At 33.9% G+C, this 9,109-nt stretch overlaps 1 long non-coding RNA gene across 2 annotated transcripts; it reads left to right on the top strand.

The window, feature by feature from the left end:
- Positions 1 to 1,567: 1,567 nt before the first annotated feature.
- Positions 1,568 to 8,013, top strand: LOC116804363. 2 transcript variants are annotated; one of them, XR_004364351.2, is made up of 2 exons: positions 1,568 to 1,706; positions 7,783 to 8,013. It is a non-coding gene; the product is annotated as an uncharacterized LOC116804363 (long non-coding RNA). The 2 variants fall into 2 exon arrangements; XR_004364352.2 differs by lacking the exon at positions 1,568 to 1,706 and adding an exon at positions 6,746 to 7,611.
- Positions 8,014 to 9,109: the final 1,096 nt, after the last annotated feature.

Raw genomic sequence — 9,109 nt, 5'->3', positions numbered from 1 at the left:
CACTTGAGAAAGGCAGACACTGTAGATCCCCAATGAATATGCGGTAATGAATCAATGTGTGTGTCTACATACATGTGAGTAAACATGAGTGTTTTTCTTTTCGTAAATTCGAATAGAAATTACATTTGCCTCGTATTGTCAAGAACTTTAAGTAGTTTACTTTTGATACCGAACTATGATATCCTATAAACGTTTTACAAAACTAATTAGTATATATAGCTATAAATATGTTTAAACGCGAACTCTTCATATGAATATTATAAATACATAAATACAAAAATATAATAAGCTCAGTGTTATCCAAAAATAAACCTCTACAAAATATTTCATCCCTTAGATGCTCCCAGCAAAACTTCAAAATATGATAGCAATCTAAATTTATTCTTAAGAAGTGTTTGAAATGCAAAGAGGCGCAAGTGCAGCATGTGTGCATTTGCATGACAATGGAATTATTATGATTATATTAGATATATTTTTCAGTTCAAGTGTCTTAAATATGCAACCAATTTGATTACAAAAAAAAATATATATATATATATACATATATATATATATATATATATATATATAAATCTCTTGTTATGTACTCTGCTTATCATTTATATTTATGTTTTCTTTCAAATACATATACCCGCATGACTAAAAATTCCAGAGTATCACCACAAATGAATAAACATGACAGTGCTGAAAACGAGTGCTGCTGACGATATGAGCACATCGTATACGCAAGTCACATATGTAGAATAAAACAACAGAGTCTTTTATCGTTTATATGATTAACATAAGAAAGGATATCCGGCATACGAATTAATTTAGAACGGAGTGAATATTGTTGAGCTTTTGATTTACTCTCTTTAAAAAGTGTGTACCCCACGTCACGTGCAACAACATCTGGGGTGACAGTGTTTAGCTGCGTTGCAAGCTGGGACTGAAATACAACCAAACATTTGGCACGCTTCAAGCTCGAACCAGGCGCACAGAGCGCCTAAAAGCATGCTCACACGTAGCTCTTGGTATTGCTGCACAGTGTGTATCTGCTGCTGTGGCCGAACCTTCGGGCCATGGCCAGAGCAGCACGCAATGCCAAACTGTGTGTGTATACTAATTACGGAGCTCAGGCGACCTACACGCAGAGCATGGTCAAAACTCTCTAGACCCGACCAAGTTGCCCTCAGCACTCGAGTGTTACGTAAAAGCTCATTAAGGCAACAAAATTGCCTCATACTGAACTGTGACTACGTCAATGCCGGCGACGTCATGCAACTGTATATATTACAGTTATATTTACATATTTATACGTCTGTTGAGTTAGATGTGCGCGTGACGTCACGAGAGCCAAGCCCCAAAACATTTGGCCAATCAGCAAACGCGAGCGTGCCCCTCTACTCACACACACATAATCGTGCATGCTCACACATATAAGCGTACACTTATACACTACACACATACAGATTCATACATTTCAACATCTGTGCTAAAATTTCAGTGCAGCTTTTTTAGTTGCTGTCGGCCCACGCAAATCACGCGATTTCAGTCAGTTCAAGTGCAGTTGTCTGAATTTCGCTGAACTAACACAACATAGTTTTATTCACTATGACCTACATTTGAACTTGTGTAGAGACACGCGTCACAATTCGATATATTTTCGTTTTATTTTTTTAAATTAAAAAATCGATAAGTCGCCCTCAGCTAGGCTGTATATTAAGGTATTTACGCCTCCGCACGTGCAGCGGTTGATGTGTCGTTGCTTATAAACATGAAATTAATTTTGACATGATAGTACACTTCTGCACTTCTTTGTCGAAATTGCCGAAACAATCAAAATGACCCAATAATTATAATTAACATTTATTTTATCGCCTGAAGTTGCAAGAATTTTTATATATTCGTATTAGAATTAACATAAACATATTTGTTAGTTGAGAAGATAAAATAAAATTGCCTTCGCTTGTACTGTATAAATTGTAGGCAAACATTCGCTTTTGAATTGTAACGGTCAAAGCTGAACTCACGCGCAGCACAAAAGCTCCTCGCGAAAGCTTTACAAACAGTTTTGAAAGCATTGCTTGCCAGCGTTGTATGCAGTGCAACTTAAACTGTGGATCAGAGCCAATTCAGATCTAGCTGTAATCATTTATTTATTTAATTTTTTTTAGACTAAAATGTGTGAAACATGTGACTTATTTAGCAGCTGAAATCAGCAGCAAAAATATGTTTTTGTTTCCTCCAAGTCAGATAATAATAATTGTGATGTTTACAGATCCAGCCAAGCGAATACCTTTAATCAACTTTTACAGAGTAAATGACAAGTGATAACGCTTTACAAATAAGAAAAAATAGCCGACAGTTATTACGTGTAACACCTAGATCATATCATAGATCAATATGTCCATAAAACGTCAAGGTTTGTTGATTTTTCTCATGATTAAATATTTGTAGGCAATGGAAACGAAATCAAGAGTAGGCAATAAGACAAACTTCGTAATCTTTTCAATGCTTATCAGCTTAACCAAAACAAGCCCCAGTGCCAAATACTATCAATACTTAACAGCTTTCAGAAATATATTTATATATATATATTTATGTACGTATGTATATGTACACATGTATGCATACATAGTATTTACATATGTATGTAAACATGAGCTATGAGATATTGCACTAATCATTGATGGCTTATCGCCAGGTCCCATACCATATCGCATTATGACATTTGGTGTTATATGCGCCGCTAAATCGCTTTATGGTCCTATCGATATCAGTTACTCAGATATGGTGCGCCTATTTTCGGTTATTTATATACATATACATGTATGTAAATGCGTACAGTGAATTATTTATGGAGTACATTGTTGATTCCTCTCTTGATAGACAGCTCATATAGTGAGTGGTAAATACTCGTCCATTGACTAAAAACACCACGAAAAATACACGCCCACATATAGTAGACGCACACGCGTACGTTAACAAGTAATTTCCTTATTAGATGCACAAAAAATTGAGAATTAATATATATATGTACATACATAGTATGGAGGATAAACGCGCCATACATAGTCTACCTAGCTCGGCATTTATTAGTGCCAATTGAGCACGCTTGTGCTCTATTCAAAGTAATCTTTATGGTACTTGTGCTGAGATATATAAAAGAACAACTAGAGGCGGTTGGGTCCCTAGATACTAGAAACAAATACAACCGGGGAGAAACAATTTTTAAATTTACTTTGGAAGTAAATAAATGAATAACTAAGAGTTTGTATATCTATGTGTATTTATATCATTGTAAATCAGAGTTTATGACTACAGGGTACTTGAGAGCTTACTTTGTATTACCCATTTATTAAATATATATATATATATATATTTCTTATGTTTATTCAAAAAGTTTATTATTTCATTAACCGTATCAGCGCTTTATAAATAAAAAAGCTTGTGGTTTTCCATAACATAGGGCAGTATAATCTTGTATTTGTTCTTGAAATAATCATTTGCTATTCTCGACATTAGTCAACCATGACCTCAAGCAAGTTGATTTGTAAGGCACAATTGCTCAAGTTGAAGTTCATAGACCGAGCTTGTATTTGCGTAAGGAGGATTGCAAAAATCATAAGGCACACATACGTTTCTATTCATTTCTTTTTATGTTTAATCTCACATACATACTGAGCTATATAATATATATTGTACTGACTGCACTTGAGTCCATTTGCTGAATTTTACGAGTTGTTTTGGCAGAGGTGTGTCCGATTCCAGATGCGCCTGTGCATCGCTATCACACGTAACGACATTGCCCAAATGTTGACAACAATAATAGCTGACAACGACAAACGACTACTGACAACTGACAACGTAGAACGACAAAAGTTCAAGCGGGTTATCAATGGCCTGGGGAGAGGCCCGTCTCCGGGATCTCAATTCAATTTAATACTTGCTTGATTTTATTTATATTTTTTGCCTACTTTTCCTTGACTCGCTAAAAGCGCTGTGCCCCTATTTCTTGGAAAATGTTGAAAGGTCTAGCGTTCAAAGTACGTTTGAGTGCATTATGATAAGCCTTTCCCAGCAGTAGTTAAATCTGTTGATAACAAGCCTAGACGATTTCTATAATAATGCATATACATACTATAAAACAAGATTAAAGCCGTTTGCCACTAATATTTAATAGACAAGTCGATTTCAAATCGAAACTATTATATTAAACGATTCAAGCACGTGCACATACATTTTAAAGAGATAGGAAAACTAGGAACTAAACCTCCACTTGAAGGTCGTGTTCCCGTTTTGAAAAATTTGCTGTCAAGTTCGACACTCAAGCCCAATTACAATTAATAAAGAATCTTCTGATAAGGCCTGATCATTGCTCTTCAATATACAGCTGATATCATATCATATGAGAATCGTAACCTCTTTATAATCACATTGTATTTTCCAATGTAATTGAAACGTCTATGGCACATATATATTAACTATTAGCTGCCTTATCAACTTGTCATTACTTATGTGGGTTTCATATAGCATTCAACTGTTATCTAAGTACAACTAATAAATAAATTATTATCAATTAATCTAAAAATAACTGGTATATAAAAGGATTATAAATGCAACAAGTAAAAGGATTACAAATTCAACTATACATTACCTCATATAATTAGAAAGTATCGAATCTATTAAATTTGCAATTTACACTCTAGAGGTTAAGGTTTCTTAAAAAAAAAATTAATTATGATGCTGACATTTGATTTGTACGATTTTATTATACTTTAAAATATATGAATTTCTTTAAACCCGTTTCAAGCCGGACTTAGTTATTGTTATGTATAACATTTGAAATCGGTTAAAATATCTTTTATATATTATTTACACGATTATATATACTAATAGCATCCAGCTGTCAATTCAATAAAAACAGTTGATTGCGTGCTTCCGAGCTGCAGTAACATGTGACGTCCATAATTATATTCTCCATACATACGGATATGAGAACAATTTTGGTTGCTGCTTACATTAGCTCAATTAAACAGTTTCTTATCAGAACAGTTCGAGCAACAGATAGCTGAAATTTCGCCGTGATTTTAGTTCCTTTTGAATAAGAACCTGAATCGTACAGCAACAGTGCCGGAACGAGTAAATATAAAAATCGTATTTCAATGTATTACAAACAAAATAAATTCGAATAACGAACATTTAAAATAAGAACGTAAAACCAGATTTTAGCATATGTCATGAGCCATTGACATTTTTAAAGCTTTCTCGGAAACTTAAACAGATGTAAAAATAAGCTTAATTGAATTTCGTTGTGTGTGTTTTTGCCTTTATTAATTCAGTTGGTTTGGCTTAACAATAAAAAATAAACACGAAAATAAATTTTAAAATTTAAAACCAAATTTAAAAACAAAAAAACACTTTCCTTTGCCCTATTTGTTAAGTGAGATAAAAATAAAAGTTAATTTTCTAGTAAATTGTGCAAAGTGCAGTATTAGTTTAAATCGTAAAATAGCGTAAATTGGAAAGCTTTCGCTGTTAGTACAAAGGCCTAAAATCCATGACTGATACCTTTCATTGACTTTAAGTTTTCCGCTGACAAATGTTGCTAAAGGAATCATACTTCCTTACTACTAGTAATCAACAAAGTAAAGCAACAACAACGCAGACACGTGAATTTCTTCCAACGACATTAACATCCGAGTTGAGTTTTGTTTACAGCTTTATTTCACGTTGCATATTGTTTCATATTAAACTGTGATAACAAATACTTTAGCGATGCTAATTAATAAATAAATATGAAAACTGTTAAGTTTTGAAATTCTTATTCGAAACCGAATAAACAATTTGAACTATTTCCTATTTGTGCAGCTGTTGACATATTTTTTCTCTTTGGCTAATATATCTTTTCTTTACATTCTCTATTTTAATTTCAATGTTATCCATAGGCAATGCGTGGGTGTTGCTGCCTACTTTTTTATATATTTTTTTTGTCTGTGTGTCGCTAATTTTGAATGTATGCTTCAAAAAAATCTTGCGTAAAAATGCGTTTGATCTGTTTGCTATTCTTTTCCCATTGGTTCAATAGTCTGTGGAATCACATTTCTATATATATATCTATATATGTATCTACATATTTGTGAACTTGATTTTTTAGATGAGCAATATTGCTAAAAGTTTTTCAGGTGCTGTTGCCCTCAGGGTATATATATCTTAATTCCATTGATTTAAAGTCAATCAAACCTGAACTTATTGTCAGGTGTGGTGAGTCAACATGGCTAATGGCAAATAACTGTAACTGTATCTGTATCTGAGCTGGTGCAAGTGCACAAAATTGTTTACTAATTGCCTGTGAAAATGACCTGACGTCATTTGGATACTGTTGAACTGCGACAGCCACGCCTCATCACTCACTCACACTCACCTGCCATTTGCATAGTGTGCACGTGAGTTGCTTTTAACGGATCGTCGTATTCAGATTTCCCACCCGCTGATAATTTTCGCAATTTGTTATTTTTCACAAAATGCAAATTTATTATTATATTTATATAAAACAAAAGCCGAGTTCACTAAAATGCATTCGAATTTCCTATATGTGAGTTCCCTTATAATACGCTCATCATTAATTACAGTTATTTATCTAATTTACGCTGCGTTATAATTATTATCTGTAGAGCTGTTTTTCCATTTCATGCAAATCATGAGGCGCAATATATTGTTGTCATTTAACTCACTTTAAACACGCTGTCGAATCAATTGGATTTCCAATTACTCAATTCGATCTGTGAAAGACATTGGGTTCAGGTAGAACTGCACGCACATGGAACAAAGATTCTGTTCCATTCATTGCAAAGACCTGCTTATCAGTATACCTTACTTGAATAAAAAATCTTGATTAAAACATTACGAAAATTTATAAGCCTTATCAAGCGAAAACAGCAAAATAAAATCCAAGTCAAAAAATTTTATAGCATGTACCAAAACCAAAAGTACGTGATTCTGTATCAGTTCAGGAAAGTTGAATTTTTTTCAATTCAAATACCATATAAAATTGCTGTTGTTTAAAGTGTTGGCTATACATACATATTACATGTATATATAAGTATATATGTATCACAAAGCTGGGGATTTTTTTGGTTTCTACCTAATTGTATACTGGAATTCCAGTCGGCCAGATTCGATTACTATTTGCGAATCTTATTTATCTGTTTTTGAAAGATGGGAAAAATGCGCAGTAAATTTTTTTTTTTATTTATTTATTTTTTTTTTAAGGGAAAAAACTCAAGTTACAGAGAAAAGTTTTATTTAGTTTGAGATGTGATTTAGTTTGATTTATAATATGTCGGATGATATTTATTTGTATTTCTTGTTAACTCATGTAGTTATGAATTAATTTGTCTTTTCCATAAGATTACCAACGGGCACGTTCCAATGTCTCGTCAAAATTTCAGCTGAGTTCAGCGATGTTTTCAACTTGGACCCTAATGTAACACGCTACCGCTTTATATTATTCAGTTCCAGACTGCATGTAGCGCTCTATGATTAATAATTGCGGTTGGTATATTTGGTTATCAGAAAATTTTGATTTGGCTATCTCAACTAATATCATTACATGTCTTTTTGAATTGGGTGAGCGGAAATAAATAATTTTTATTTTTTAACTGTAGAAATGTGAAGTTTAAACAAATTATATTTAAAGGGATAATATCGATTTAAAGTAATTTCTATTTGCTTTAGTTAATATGCACAAAGATAATCTTCAGTTTTATTCGCTTCCATTGCTTTTATCTCTACTTGCAGTAACGGCACAATTGTCTCATCTATTGTCTGGCATTCGTTAGTCACAGCTTGTCAAACTGTACACATGCCGGCGAAAACTTACCGAAAGAAGAAAACAAAAACAAACACGAGCTCCCGCTGATGGTCGTCAGCAGCTTCCAGCAGAAACTTTGAACTTGACTCGTCCTTCCTGGAGGCTGGGTATGTAGTCCAGCACGCGGTAAAAAGAAAGTGCACGTAATTTTATTAAAATATACGAAAAGGCACACAGCACAGCGCAGACAAAATTACAGTTTGCTTTTTGTATTTTCTCTTATTTTTTAAAAACAGTTCACTGTCGATTGGAGGAGTACACAAGCAAGCAGAGACACACACGCAGAGTTACGATGTAGTGGACATGGACATGGATAACGAAGTCTGTTCTGGCTGCTGGTCTTTCAGCGCGTCGCCCGTTTAGTAACCGCGCGCGATGAATTCGCTAAAACAACTGATATCGTTGATATGGCGGGCGTCCGTTGTTGGGTAAGTTGCTCAACAGAATTTTACGGTGAGGCGACAGCGCACAGTGTTACGAACTATGCAAGTTGCCAGTCAAAAAGTATGAAGCTTATCTATAATAACATTTGAACGAGCAGGAAATAAATAAAAACTAACAAAACAAAAGTGTATTAAAAAACTTTAACATTATATATATAGTATATATACATTTATATTTAGGTTCTTTTGTTTTTGTTTTTATAAAAAGCGAACCACTGCTCTCGACAGCGACACACTCAAAGACAGAGCCGTGATGCTGCCTGCGTCAAAGCGGGAAAATTACGTTTGATTTTGTTAAACTTTGTTGTTATTTAATCTCATTGCTGGGTTTTAACTAATCGAATAATAAAATGTATATTGAAAAGAGCGCATGACGTCAAATGTGGAATGAGACAGGAATTAAAGTTTTGATATTTTCGTCATGGCCTTGCACAGGATGTGCGAATGTGAGTAGGCTTGAATGACTGAACTTAACAAGAATGTCAGTGTGCGTGTGCGTGGGCTCGTATGTGTGCAGGGATGCTGTGAGAAACGTTTTGCTTTTGAGTGTCCTTGGCAAAGGACGCTCTCATATTTCGTTAAAGCTTACGCAAGAATCGTAAGCTTCGCACGTAATTGTAGAGCAGTTGCGAAATTTTTGACGAGACAAGGATAAAAGGCATCATTTTAGGGATAAGCACATTCTTATTGGGAGCATTTTTGTGTATAGACTCCCACGTTAAGGCTTTATGGTTTGTAATTGACGAATAAAAATAAAATTAATACTTTTGAATACATTTAAAAAAAAGGACTAAATTTTACGTCATACGAT

Source organism: Drosophila mojavensis, unplaced genomic scaffold (genome assembly GCF_018153725.1).
Source record: "Drosophila mojavensis isolate 15081-1352.22 unplaced genomic scaffold, ASM1815372v1 contig_74, whole genome shotgun sequence".
In the NCBI taxonomy this organism is placed as follows: domain Eukaryota; kingdom Metazoa; phylum Arthropoda; class Insecta; order Diptera; family Drosophilidae; genus Drosophila; species Drosophila mojavensis.
The sequence above is the reverse complement of the archived record's forward strand: the minus strand, read 5'-3'. Positions and strand labels throughout refer to the sequence as shown.